Raw genomic sequence first — 13,191 nt, 5'->3', positions numbered from 1 at the left:
TGCTGTGGGGAGATGAGGGCCATAGACCAAAGGCTACTTCCAGGAAAGGGTGTAATAGAAACTTTGCTGCAGGCCCAGAAGTTCCACAACATAATTCACTGTGCATGAAGATATCATTGATAACAGCAAAGATGGCTGCAAGTACACAAGCTGAAAATAAAAAGGAAACTGGTTGTTGGGGGCAGGCTTTTGTAGAAAGAAGAATTCATTCTATACCTGCAGCCTCTTCCACAATGATGATGTCCCATGGAGCCCCTTCTTTCCAGCCCTCCAGTCCCACTCCCCCAGGGAAGAAAATGTGGCCTGAGCTTACCAAGTCCTTTCATTCATGATGTGTCATACCCACACCACAGTGCAGGAGCTTCTTTGGACTCATGTTCCTCTCTATGACCCTACTGAAGACCAAGGGCAAATTTTGGGCTTTATCGACTGTAAGGCATCCATTTAGTAGGAGTCCAAAAGAAAATAAAGGCTATAAGTACAAAGTGCAAAATCATGGAGTTAGTGTAGAATCTTTTCCTAATGGAAAAATATCTCTGCAGCCACCTCTAATCCTCCCCTAGTTTATGGTACTCTCAGGAAGTAGCTCTATTTAGAGACTGACAGACCTGCTTCTCACAAGCTGGCTCCTGAGCTCTTGCTGCTTCTCCCTTGCACTCTCTTTCTGAACCCGGGCTGCCCATCTGCCCCACATCTATCTGGTGCTAAGCACAACACAGGAAATAATAAACACACCTTTTGAGGTCATGCTTTACAAATGCAAATTATTTTCACTAAGAGCACACAGTTTAAACCCAATTTGTTCTTGGCTCACTTTAGATTAAAAAGATGCAGAGGACATGGGACCCATCCAGGCCAGAGGGTGTTGTTTCCAGAAAAAGCAGCATCTAAAGGAGACAAGCAGAACAGGATGGAGATTTGCCATAGGCCACCTGACTACTTTTATGTCAAACTTACTACCTGCATGGACCATTTCTGTGTGGCCTTGCCTGCCCTGCCCTTTCTTCAGTACTATTGTGAAGGACAACTTGGTCTTCTCTAACTGCATTGGTTACTGATTCTTCTGTACTCCCTTAGGAAAGTAACTCTTACCCTTTGGTCAGATCAGAATCACCTGGACACACAGCTTTCTGGACCTTTCCCCAGAGTTTCTAATTCAGTCCTTCTGGAACAGGGACCCGATAGTTTGAATTTTCAACAAATTCCCAGATGACAGATGATACTGATGCTGGTTGTTCACTCTTAGAACAGTTCTTCTGGCAGTACATATACCTTTATGATGGCATTTCTTATTTTCTGCTTCTCATTTGTTTTGTTTTGAGCAAGGTCTTGATCTGTCATCCAGGCTGAAGTGCAATAGCGTGATCACAGTTCACTGCAGCCTCTGGGCTCAAGAAATCTTCCCACCTCAGCCACCTGAGTAACTGGGACTACAAGTGTGTACCACCACACCCAGCTAAAGTTTTGTATTTTTTAAGAGATAGGGTTTTGCTATGTTGCCCAAACTGGTCTTGAACTGGTGGGCTCAAGCAATCTGCCTGCCTTGGCTTCCCAAAGTGCTGGGGTCATAAGCATAAGCTAATGCTCCTGGCCTATTATTTTTATAGCAAAGACTTAGGTCAGTACTGTCCAATAGAAAATATAATACAAGCCATACATATCATTTTAATTCATATAGCAGCCACATGAATTAAAGTGGAAAATTAATTTTAATACATTTAGCCGAATATATCGAAAATATTTCAACATGTAATCAATACAAAAAGATTAGTGGAATATTCTACCTTTTTTCAGACTAAGTCTTCAACGCTGCATATATATTAATAATTTGTACTTACAGTACACAGCTACATTTGGAGTCCTTAATAGTGACATGTGGCTAGTGTCTACCACATTGGGCAAGGCAGACTTAAATAATGCTTACTGTGTACCAGACAGTAGTACAGACACCTTACATGTCAACTCTTTTAATCCTCACAATAACCCAACGAAGTGGCTACTGTTAGAATTCTCATTTACTGGTGAGGCAACAGGCTTTGAGCTTAAATAACTTGCCCCAGGCCGCTGAGCTGGAAATTGGGAGAGAAAGGTTGGAACCAGGCAGTCTGGCCTCGGGGTCAGCCACTTTACCACAAGCCTCTCCTGCTCAACTACAACCCCCTGGACAGTAGGAAGGAAACGTCATTTCTTTGTGTGTCCCCATAGCATAGGTAATGCTTAGCTCAGACCGGACAGCCAGTAAGTGTGTGCTGAATGAATTAAATGAGAGGAAGGTGAAGCACTGACAAGGAATTTGTCAAATGTGTTCTGCCAACAGGATTAAGTGCCTCCAACCATCACTGTATATGACTGAGTGAGAGAAAATATTTTAAAATTAAATTTGAAATCTCCTAGTCATAATGAGCTTCCAGGATAATGGAAAGATGTGAGAAAATACAGAATGATTTTCATAAGAATAAAAGTCTTAATGCCATCTATTAGAGTGGCAGTCATGATGAGAGTGACCAGAACCTGGAAGGAGTGCATGAAGGACGCCTTCCTGGAAGGGGTGAAACCTTAAAGGGATGTAAATGGGATGAAAGTAATATGGTGGAGAAAGACATGGGAATGGAGTGACAAGAAGGAAGAATAGTCTACCTCATCATGAACATTGATTGGATATCATCTGTTGCAGACCTAGTTCCCAGGAAGCAGATTAGGACCTGGAAATTTGCATGCAGGAGGTTTTCCAGAAGTACTCCCAGAATCACTTACTTTCCTTCAGGAGAGTCAGGAAAGCAGGATTAGGCAAGGGGAGAAGTTGGGCTGCAACACAGTCACACCAAGGCGTTGGCCAACCATAAGAGCTGGGATGGTTCTTCATAGTCTTCCCAAATGGAAGCAAGGCAGCTCTTTTAAGGCCGCTCCAGTCCTTTTACAGAAACCAGTCATTGGATACTGGTTTCCCAGGAAAGGGGTGTAACCTTGAGCAAGGCAGCTCTCTTAATCCGAGGGCAATAGCTGAAGAGAAGTTCAGCTGTGTGCCATCATCTGGCACCCCTCTAGTAGCTCTGGAATGAGAGCCTCATTGCTGTGGGTTGAGAGAGGAATCTGGGCAGTGGACTACAGCATCCACTACATCAACCCAATGCAAAATCTAAAAGAACCAAAAAGAGGACATCATGATAAATGGAAAGACCAGACAGAATCCCAACCCTGCCAGTTTATCTGGGAGGTCGATGCAAGATCATAAAGCTAGTGAGTAGTTCATACCTAGCTTTGTGTGATTCTGGTGTTTATTTTCTCTCCATACCTCCTCAGGAAGGAGAAAAGAGAGGACACAGGAAATACACATAGGGTGGTATTTATGTGTCTGGGTACCTGGATTTGTTAGGAGCTGTGGTTGTGGTGAGGGAGGATCAGCTAAGCAAATATCAGAGGCAAGGAACCACTGTCTCCCACCCACCAACCTAGGATATAGGGATAGTATCCTTCTGCTACTGAGGAGGGTGTTTCCACAAGAGACAACATCTCCAAGTTGGGTTGTGGTGGTCCATCTCCTCACTTCCAAGCTTAGACTGGAGATGAGAGCCTTTCAGGGGATGCACTTAAGCTTTCATCTTGGTCTTATTTTCTTGGGTTCAACTCAGAAGCAGGGTTTGAACTGTACCCCTGACTGAAATGGGGGACAGACCAAAATGGAACAGCCCAGAGACCCTGATTCTGCAGGGTCATCTGCCTGTCATCCTCAAGGTCTGCTGAAGCTCAGAGCCCTTTAGTCAGGTTATGAGCTCACCAGGAGCAGAAGTAATCAGGAATAACTACTAAAGAAGTTTGCAGCTGGCAGTGTCGAGAGCTGAAAATGGAGACACAGAAGCAGGAAGCGTGAAAAAACAGGAATAGACTTAGTTGTGCGTCATGGCTCCACCTTGAATGTGTGGCCTTGGATAAATCTTTTAACCTCTCTGAACTTTAGTTTTAAGGAATGAAATGCACCTTACAAAAGCTGCTTAAGTATCAAACCAGTTTTCAGGAGTAAAGTTATTTGCAGATATGGTAGGTGCTTAATAAATGTGTGTTCCTCTTCTGAACATAAAACGTGATAAAGTGTTTCTGCCTATGGATAAATTTACAAAATTTGCCAGAATTTTCCCTACCAGTATGCATCTTATTGCCCATGGTGGGGAATGAGATAGTAGCAGCTGAGATCCATGGCTAAGATCAGGATACTAGTTTATCCGGGAAACACAAAGCCACACGCAGCCCTCAATAAATATTCGTTGAATATGTGAATGAAGAAATGAACAAATGGTGGAGTGGTGATAAGAGAAGTAAGCTTTCCCTTCTTCCAGGAAGCCTTCCAGGTTCCTCCAGCTTTCTTGGGTTCCCTGACAAGCTTCTATACATAAAATATGTTCCACCCAATGTGCTTCTGAATTATAAACCATCTTCTGTTCTCTTCTTGTTCTTTGTATGTTGATCGTGTCTCCTTGGCTTGACATAGATAAATGGTATTGTTAGTTTTTCTACCAGAAAGCCACAGTGAAACATTCCAGGTATGCAAATCCACAGATTTGTAGCCCAAAAGAGAATAACAAAAAGGTGGAGGATCAGTACCCTTATAATCACATAGGACATGGGTTAAGATTTGTCCTTTTCTACCTCATAGGGTTTTGTGAAGATTAAGATGATATATGGAAATTGCTTAGTACAGTGCTGTCATGCTGGACCCCTCTTGACTTCAGTAGTGATGGTACCATGTTCAAGAGGCTGAAAAAGAGACCTCAAGCTAGAAATGAGACATCGGGTTTATTGAGGGGACTCACATACAGAGGAGTCCAGTGGTGGTGAGTTGGATAGAACTGCATTTGCTGGTAAAGAGCATGCAGCTGATACAGCATTGTCACTTAGCACCCTCCCCCAACAACCTCCACCTGTCAACTTTCATTTAACCCAAAACAAAGGGATTCAATCCCCGGTACAGCCTGCATTCCATGAAATGGGTCAGAGGTTCGGATGTTTCTCATAAGTAAGGAATAAATCTCCGGATCGGCCACTCCCAGATTTCTTAGCTTGGAGTTCTGAGAACACATTCTTCTTAGACCATAGGGTCATTCAGGGTAAGCTTCAGGTAAGCTATTGGTGTCAGGTGCAGCCTTAAAAGTGCCTAGCAGATAGTAGATACTCAATAAATGGAAATTTAGCATTAGTGATGGTATCAGTATTGATAGTGGGGAGGGGGTAGATAGTGGAGGAGGGAAGAGTAAAAGAAAGCTTTAATTCCCAAGTGTGCACAGCCTGGAAGGCTGAGTTTCAGAATTTAATTGTGAAATTCAGCATATACTTAAAACCTAAATTACACCTTGGGGTATGGCATCCCGCCTTGAAATGGGAAATTAGGCAGTCTCACAAGGAAGCACAGCTGTGTTGCCTGAGCTGTTTTGTTCCAGGCAAACTGGAGTAGGCAGTAAACCTTTGGCAACTAAGGAGAGCAGAGCCACACAGCTTTGCAGCCATACAACAGAACCAAGTGAGAATACCAAGCAGCCTTGCATGGTGCGCCAGGGAAAGCCACAGGGGCTCAGGAGCAGGCAAACTGTGTGCCAGAGGGAGTAGACCCCCTTCTTAGACATCAGCCCCTCCTCAGGTGGGCCTGCCCTTTCCTCTTCCTGGACATTTGGCCACTGTTTCTGCTAACCACTAGCCACTGCCTCTTCTCCTTCCTCCTCAACAAGCTCTTTTATGAGGGGAGAAGAAGTGCTGAAAGATGTCAGCACACCTGGAAGGATATCAGATCAAAAGCCCCAGTGCTCTTTTTATGTAAGTGATTCTCAGGCATAATCAGGCCAGGACAATGTGTCTTTTTCCTCCTCTGGCTTTGGAGAATTTGAAGCTTAGGGTACACAGATGCTGGTGTGCTCAAGTCAAAAACTTTAGGCAGGTCCCAGGACTGTCCAAGAGGCTCCCTGGGAGTCCCAAAGGTCCTCTCTGAGGAGTGCACTGGACCAGACCCCAAGCCATGGGCTGCAGGCTCTGGGGATTTCAGTGCACTGGGTTTATAGGAGCCAAGTGTTCTGGAGACACTATTGCAGGCCTGTCCCTTGCTTCTCTCTGGAGTTCATGGGCCCTTTGTGTGGCTGTTCTATTAGCTGCCTCCCTAACAAAAACTCCTATTTGTCCTATTTCCTGCTGCTCTCATCACAGCCTTCTAAAGGCGTAAGCCTTAAACCAAAAGCAAAAGCAGGGACTTGTCTCTGTAAAATCCAAATCTTGGCAAATACTCATACCATTCGTTAGAACTTCAGAGAGAAATACAGGCCAGTTTCCCTAGGTAATTAGGAATGGAGCTCGCCATGCGGAGAGCAACTATGGGGCGAGAGGGTCTCTGCAACAGATCAACAGGAGTTAGGTTCCAGCTCATCCTTCTCCTGCCTCACCCTGGCCTGTGAGATGTGTGTGCATTTGATGCAGTTAATGTTCATCATAGAAGCAAGCAAAGTAAAAAGATAAATACATACACTCACACACACACACACACACACACACACACCCTGAATTGGCATGTCACAGGACTGATGTTATTGACTGCTTTCTTTCATTGACATTGTGTTCAAAGAAATCAACATCTACAATTTTGTGGTAAGCATTCAGCTGCAAATACTCAAATATGTGGAATTATTCTTTCATTCCTATGTGGTTTCAAAAGCATTATTGTGCTCTTATTATGTGTCAGACAGATAGCGAACTAAGTTCTGGGGCTCCGATAGCTCAAGAACTCACAGCCCTAGGGGAGAGTATAAGTTTAGTTTAGAAACTAAAACCAGAGTTACCACTTACTTAATGTTAGGCACTGTGTGGGACCTTCTAAGCATCTTTTTTTTTTTTTTTTAATTTTTATTGGATTATAGGTTTGGGGGTACATGAGCAGAGCATGCAAGACAGTTGCGTAGGTACACACATGGCAGTGTGCTTTGCTTTTCTTCTCCCCTTCACCCACATTTGGCATTTCTCCCCAGGCTATCCCTCCCCACCTCCCCCTCCCACTGGCCCTCCCCTTTTCCCCCCAATAGACCCCAGTGTTTAGTACTCCCCTTTCTGTGTCCATGTGTTCTCATTTTTCATCACCCACCTATGAGTGAGAATATGCGGTGTTTCATTTTCTGTTCTTGTGTCAGTTTGCTGAGGATGATGTTCTCCAGATTCATCCATGTCCCTACAAACGACACGAACTCATCATTTCTGATTGCTGCATAATATTCCATGGTGTATATGTGCCACATTTTTCCAATCCAGTCTATTATCGATGGGCATTTGGGTTGATTCCAGGTCTTTGCTATTGTAAACAGTGCTGCAATGAACATTCGTGTACATGTGTCCTTATAGTAGAACGATTTATAGTCTTTTGGATATATACCCAGTAATGGGATTGCTGGGTCAAATGGAATTTCTATTTCTAAGGCCTTGAGGAATCGCCACACTGTCTTCCACAATGGTTGGACTAATTTACACTCCCACCAACAGTGTAAAAGTGTTCCTTTTTCTCCACATCCTCTCCAGCATCTGTTGTCCCCAGATTTTTTAATGATCGCCATTCTAACTGGCGTAAGATGGTATCTCAATGTGGTTTTGATTTGCATCTCTCTGATGACCATCTTAATGACATATTCCCACCCTAAAAGCACCCTGCAGATAGGCATTATTTTCCTTATCATACAGCTGAGGAAAAAACAAAGCTTAACTAATTTGCCTGAAGGCTATAACTAGAAAGTTACAAAGCCAAGATTGAACCCAAATCCCACTGACCCCAAGCCCATGGCCTTCCCACTACATCCTCTACTGAAGGTATCTTTGCAGAGAAGAGTCACAATAGGAACAGAAACAGTGTCTGGGAGCACTGGGCAGGGAGCCACCATTTCCACCTGGGGAACTGAGGGACCTTGACTTTGCCAAGATGAGGTGACAGTCAAATTGGGTTCTGGAAATGAATACATCATCACCTAGCAGGAAGGGAGTATGGGCAGAAATTCTGAACAAGAATGGATGTATCCATGTCCAGCACCTTATGTGACTTCCACATTTAAGCAACAGGGTAATCTAGCCCCATGGCACTGATGAATAAGGTTTGATTTTCATTCAGCCTGCTTGGTCAAGAAAGTAGTGGCTGTTGCATGGGTGGCGTTTACCCTGATTCTGCAGTTAGAATTTGAACAGGTTAAAAACTGTATGTTCAGGTTGTTGTCTCCCTGACCATTTCACCTAACTCCATACTTTGAATTAGAATGGTTAAAAATTAAGAATCATGAAATACAGACAGATGCAGCAAAATCTTAGAATTTCCCCCCCTCTCTCTAAGTGGGCTCCGAAGCACATCAGTGGATATATTCAATTAGAATCTGTCAACTAGGCTAAAAGAGATCTGAGGATCCAGAAGTTGGCATTAAGGCAGGGAGATTCTCAGCACCCACCCCTACTCCACCACCTGCATGCCCAGATCTGGGAGTGCATGATCTCATGCTAGGGTGCTGGGAAAGTTGCCTATGAGCCTCCCTTCAGTTATGTCCCCTTTTAGAACCCACCCCATGGGGTAGCCTTCACTGTCCCTGCTCTCTGCCATCCATGCCCCAAAGCCTTGCACTGTCCCTGTTGTCTGCCATCCATACACCATTTTTAAAATATATTTTTAAATTTAGAATAGTTTTAAACATACAGAAAAGTTGCAACAGTAGTACAGCATTCCTAGACGCCTGTTTCCACTTTCCTCTGTGATTAGCATCTTACGTTACTGTAGTGCATTTATTAACTGAAGTAGCACTTTGTTCAAATTCCCTTTGTTTTTGCCTAACATTTTTTTTTCCAGGATGTCATCTGGGATACCACATTACATTTAGTCTTCATGTCCCCTTAGGCTCCCCTTGGCTATGACATCTGCTCAGACCTTCCTTGCTTCTGATGCCCTTGGCAGTTTTGAGTACTGGTCACCTATTTGGTAGACTGTCCCTCAATTGGGATTTGTCTGATGTTTTTCTTATGACTATACTGGGCTTATGGGTTTGGGAGGGGAAAACTATAAAGCACCTTTTTCATATCAAGGGTACATATTGTCATTGTGACATTAGAACTGTGAATGTTGGCCTCGATCACCTGGCTGAGGTTGTGTTTCTCAGGTTCGTTCCCTACTGTAAAGCAGGGAGCAGTTTTTATGAGCTTCTTCCTTTGAGATTGGGAGAGTACAAGGCAGTCTGGACTGATGCATTTGTGTTCTTTCCCCTGATGTCAGAGAGACGTTCCATGAATATTAATGATCTTGTTATCTTATTAGAGGCTGAGTTGACCTTTTCATCCATCTAATTTGACTCTCATTTTTGTTTATTTGAGGCAAGTCTTTGAGAGAACACCTTTGGTATGTGAGTTTATGCTCCTGTCACCACAAATTTCATTTCCTTCTATACTATTAGCTCCTTGAAGGAAACGGCTATGTCCTCGATATGCAGACAGCAAATAACAGCCCCCAGCTTTATTCCACCTGTTTCCCCAGCCCACTGTGTGTGTGTGCGCACACGCACACAGAAGTTTCATCGTCCTCCTAGTATGCATTTGTTCCTTACTTCCCTGAGGGAGCCTGATGTGGCTGTCAGAGAAATCATGATGCTGTAGAAAGAGCCCAGCATTGAGATGTTTCCCTTTATCTCAGTCTGGCCAAGAAAGGAGGACAGTAAGGAAATCCAAGTCAAAATCAGCCTGTTGAGCTCCAGCACTTGAAAGCCCTTCTTATCTAAATCAGAATGGTCACTGAAAGAGCTTTGATTTCACTTCTACATGGTTGGTATTCCAGCTACTGCTGCCACCTAACAAACCACCCCAAAACTTAGTGGCTTAGATCAATAACAATCATTCATTTTGCTCTTATGTCTGTAGCTGGGGAGGAGTCACTTGTCTCTGCTCTCCCCAGACTCAGCTGCATGGGCTGAAAGATCTGCTTTCAAGATGGCTCATTCACATGGCCAACAGGATTGTACTGCTATCATCTAGAAGTTAGGCTAAGGCTGAAGCCCATGAAGCTTAGTTCCTTTCCACATGGGCCCCTCTCTGGGCTACTCAGGCTTCCTTGCAGCATGGCAGCTGGCTCCCAAGAGTAAGCACCACCAGAAAACCAAGAAGTAGCCATACCACCTTTTATGGCTACTGGCCTTAGACGTAAGGTAGCATCACCGAGCCACAGTCACAAACCCACGCAGATGTAAGGGAAGGAATGTAGACCTTACCTCTCAACAGGAGAGCCAAAGTCACACTTACAAAAGGTAAGTGGATTGGAATGGACTGTGGTGGTCATTTCCAGAAAACACCAGCTGCCACAGATGGCTAGTAAGTGATTTAGGAAAGTTTCTTATTCTTCAGCAAATATGTGTTGTAGCCTAGGTGCTGGACTAGATATGGGCATTTAATATTGAATCAAACATGGTCCCAGCCCTGGCAGCATCCACTTCTGACAGAGAAACAGACAAGACATTGTCCATTTCCATTCAGAGAGGTGAGAGCTGGAATAGAGCTTATAGGTTACAGGCACACAAGGAGGGATTCCTAACAACAGTTTCAAGGCCCAGGAAGAATTCTCAGAGGAGTTCTAGGTGAAAAATGTTTGTACCAAGTTGAATCAAATGATTAAGGCAAAAAAAGCTAAAGCTGAAGATTAAACAAAGGTAGCATAGTTAGCATAGTTGCTCCCAAGTGTTGCTGCATTTGGGGAAAGATTTGTTTTTAGTCGTGGTCATCACAGTTGTTACTATTATCTTCATCAAGCTTTCCTCTATTCATGTAGACATTTTCCTGGATCAAAAATTTCTCAGTTTCCAGGATTTCTTGGCCAGTCAGGATCCGAGAAACCTGGGTTTAAATCCTGGTACTGCTACATGGTGATCGTTTTGACCTCAGACATATGACTTAACCATATGTGAGCATGGAGATGATGGGGACTTGAGCTGAAAATGTGTGATTCTTCCCTGTTTCTTGTCCCCGGGAAAGGGCCTATGCTTACTCTGTGTGGGTTTGTGTTCATGCGTGTTTGTTCATATATTTTTTAGTAGGCCATAATCTGTCAGCCTCTCAGAGCTTCAGCACAAGGTGAATTCATGTTGGCTGGAGGCCATAGGGGTGTCTGGGGCACACAGGCCCTGTCTCACATGGCTTTCTTGCTGGAATGTATTCAAGAGATTGTACTCTGGGAAGCAGTTTCCCAAAGTACAAGTCATGGACCTCATCAACATAGCTGTTGAATCAGTAATCTCAGAGATGTCTAAAATCTGCCAGGCAACGGTCCCAGTTACCTCTGAGAAGAACTTTCTGTCCCTCAACCTTGTTATCTGAGGCATGTACCCAGCAAGATTTTATGGGAGGGAACATTTGAAATGTAGCAACCTGTAGTGAAGGAAGCAGAAAAGACTTCCACCTAAAACTCCTTGGTTTCATCAAGAAGTGAGGTCACAGGCATGGAATGCCTCTTAAGATCAGTCATCCAGCTCACCCTGAAGTCAATGATACATATTTATTTTTGGTTAAGGGAAACTGTGCTCCAAGGAATTAGAAGTTTATATTTGATCTTTGATAAAAGGAATCATTGAAGTTCAGAGATGGACCATGCTAGAACACTGGAACCACAGTGAGTATAAGAAGAACACTGGCCAGGTACAGTGGCTCATGCCTGTAATCCTAAAACTTTGAGAAGCCAAGACAGGCAGACTGCTTGAGCCCAGGAGTTAGAGACCAGCAACATGAAAAGACCCTATTTCAAAAATTAGCTGGGCATAGTGGCATGTGCCTGTAGTCCCAGCACTTTGGAGGCTGAGGTGGGAGGATCACTTGAACCCAGGAAGTCAAGGCTGCAGTGAGCTGTGATCACTCAACTGCACTTCAGCTTGGGTGACAGAGTGAGACCTTGTCTCAAAAAAAAAAGGAAAAGAAATTTTAATAAATAAAAAGAACAGTGTGAATTTGGAGCCTTAATGGGAATGGCAGGCAATGAGTTGGCTTGAGTCCCTCTGTATCCCTAACCCTGTGTGTAGCTATGTGGCCAGGGTAAATCATTTCACTTTGTTGGGCCTCAGCTTTCTCATCTGTAAAGTGGAGGAGCTGATACCAGAGTCTCAACATCCCTTCCGATTAAAGAACAATAATCTTGAAATTAGAAAAGCCCATTTCCTGGCAAGGTTGCACGTTATTGCTCATGTAGAAAACAAACTCTCTGATAGACTTGGTGTGCTTAGATGCTCTTTTCTTTTGTTGTTGAAACATCAGTTGCAGAAGCTAAATTCCCAAGTGTTCTAGTTATCTATTGATAATAGAAACAAAAACAGTGTCTTAAAGCAGTAACAATCATTTATTTTGTTCAAGTTACTTAGGGTTGACTGGGCTCGGCTAGGCAGCTCTCATTTGGGATCTCTTGGGTGACTGCAGTCCAGCAATGGCCAGGGTCATCTTGCAGGCTTTTCACGTTCATGTCCAGTGCCTGGCTGGGTCTCCTCAGGCATTCCTGTCACTCTTTGCAAGGTATCTCCATGTGGCTACCTCAAGGGAGCTGGACTTCTTACAGGGGGCCAAAGCCCCCAAGAGAAACCTGCAAAAGCTGCAAGGGCTTTTTGTCTCTGGCCTCAGAAGGGATGTAGGGTGTCACTTCTGCCTCATTGTATTCATCAAGGCAGTCACAAAGTCCTACCTAAGTTCAAGGGAAGAAAAAATAGACTCTACCTCTGGTGGGGAGAGTGTCAGAGAACTTGTAGACACAATTTAAAATCGTACCAAGTATCCAGGATCATTCAGAAAACTACTCAAACTGCTGTGATTCTCTGTTAAAAGGGTATCTTGCAGTAGAAAACCTACTTTCATAGGGAAGGAAGATCTACTTAGAAGAAACTTAAAATTGGCCAGGTGCGGTGGCTCACGCCTGTGATCCCAGCACTTTAGGAGGCTGAGGTGGTCGGATCACCTGAAGTTGGTAGTTCAAGACCAGCCTAACCAACATGAAGAAACCCTGTGTCTACTAAAAATACAAAATTAGACAGTCGTGGTGTTGTATGCTTGTAATCCCAGCTACTCAGGAGGCTGAGGCAGGAGAATCACTTGAACTCAGGAGGTGGAGGTTGCGGTGAGCTGAGATCGCGCCATTACACTCCAGCCTGGGCAATAAGAGCAAAACTCTGTCTCCAAAAAGAAAAATTTTAA

At 43.9% G+C, this 13,191-nt stretch overlaps 2 protein-coding genes across 25 annotated transcripts in view; one reads left to right on the top strand and one right to left on the bottom strand.

The window, feature by feature from the left end:
* TMEM108 (transmembrane protein 108) overlaps positions 1–13,191 on the top strand; it is a 337,717-nt gene that overhangs the window by 303,996 nt on the left and 20,530 nt on the right. The window lies entirely within an intron of this gene.
* LOC128929992 (uncharacterized) overlaps positions 7,422–13,191 on the bottom strand; it is a 46,523-nt gene continuing 40,753 nt past the window's right edge. For 4 of the 9 annotated variants that reach the window (XR_013528636.1, XR_013528639.1, XR_013528640.1 and 1 more), the window contains one exon: positions 7,422–13,166. The gene's annotated coding sequence lies outside the window, so the exon portion shown is untranslated. The remainder of the gene's footprint in view (positions 13,167–13,191) is intronic. The other 5 variants (XR_008477427.2, XR_013528638.1, XM_078354222.1 and 2 more) reach the window with 3 other exon arrangements.

The sequence above is a fragment of the Callithrix jacchus genome, chromosome 17, assembly GCF_049354715.1.
Source record: "Callithrix jacchus isolate 240 chromosome 17, calJac240_pri, whole genome shotgun sequence".
In the NCBI taxonomy this organism is placed as follows: Eukaryota; Metazoa; Chordata; class Mammalia; order Primates; family Cebidae; genus Callithrix; species Callithrix jacchus.
The sequence above is the reverse complement of the archived record's forward strand: the minus strand, read 5'-3'. Positions and strand labels throughout refer to the sequence as shown.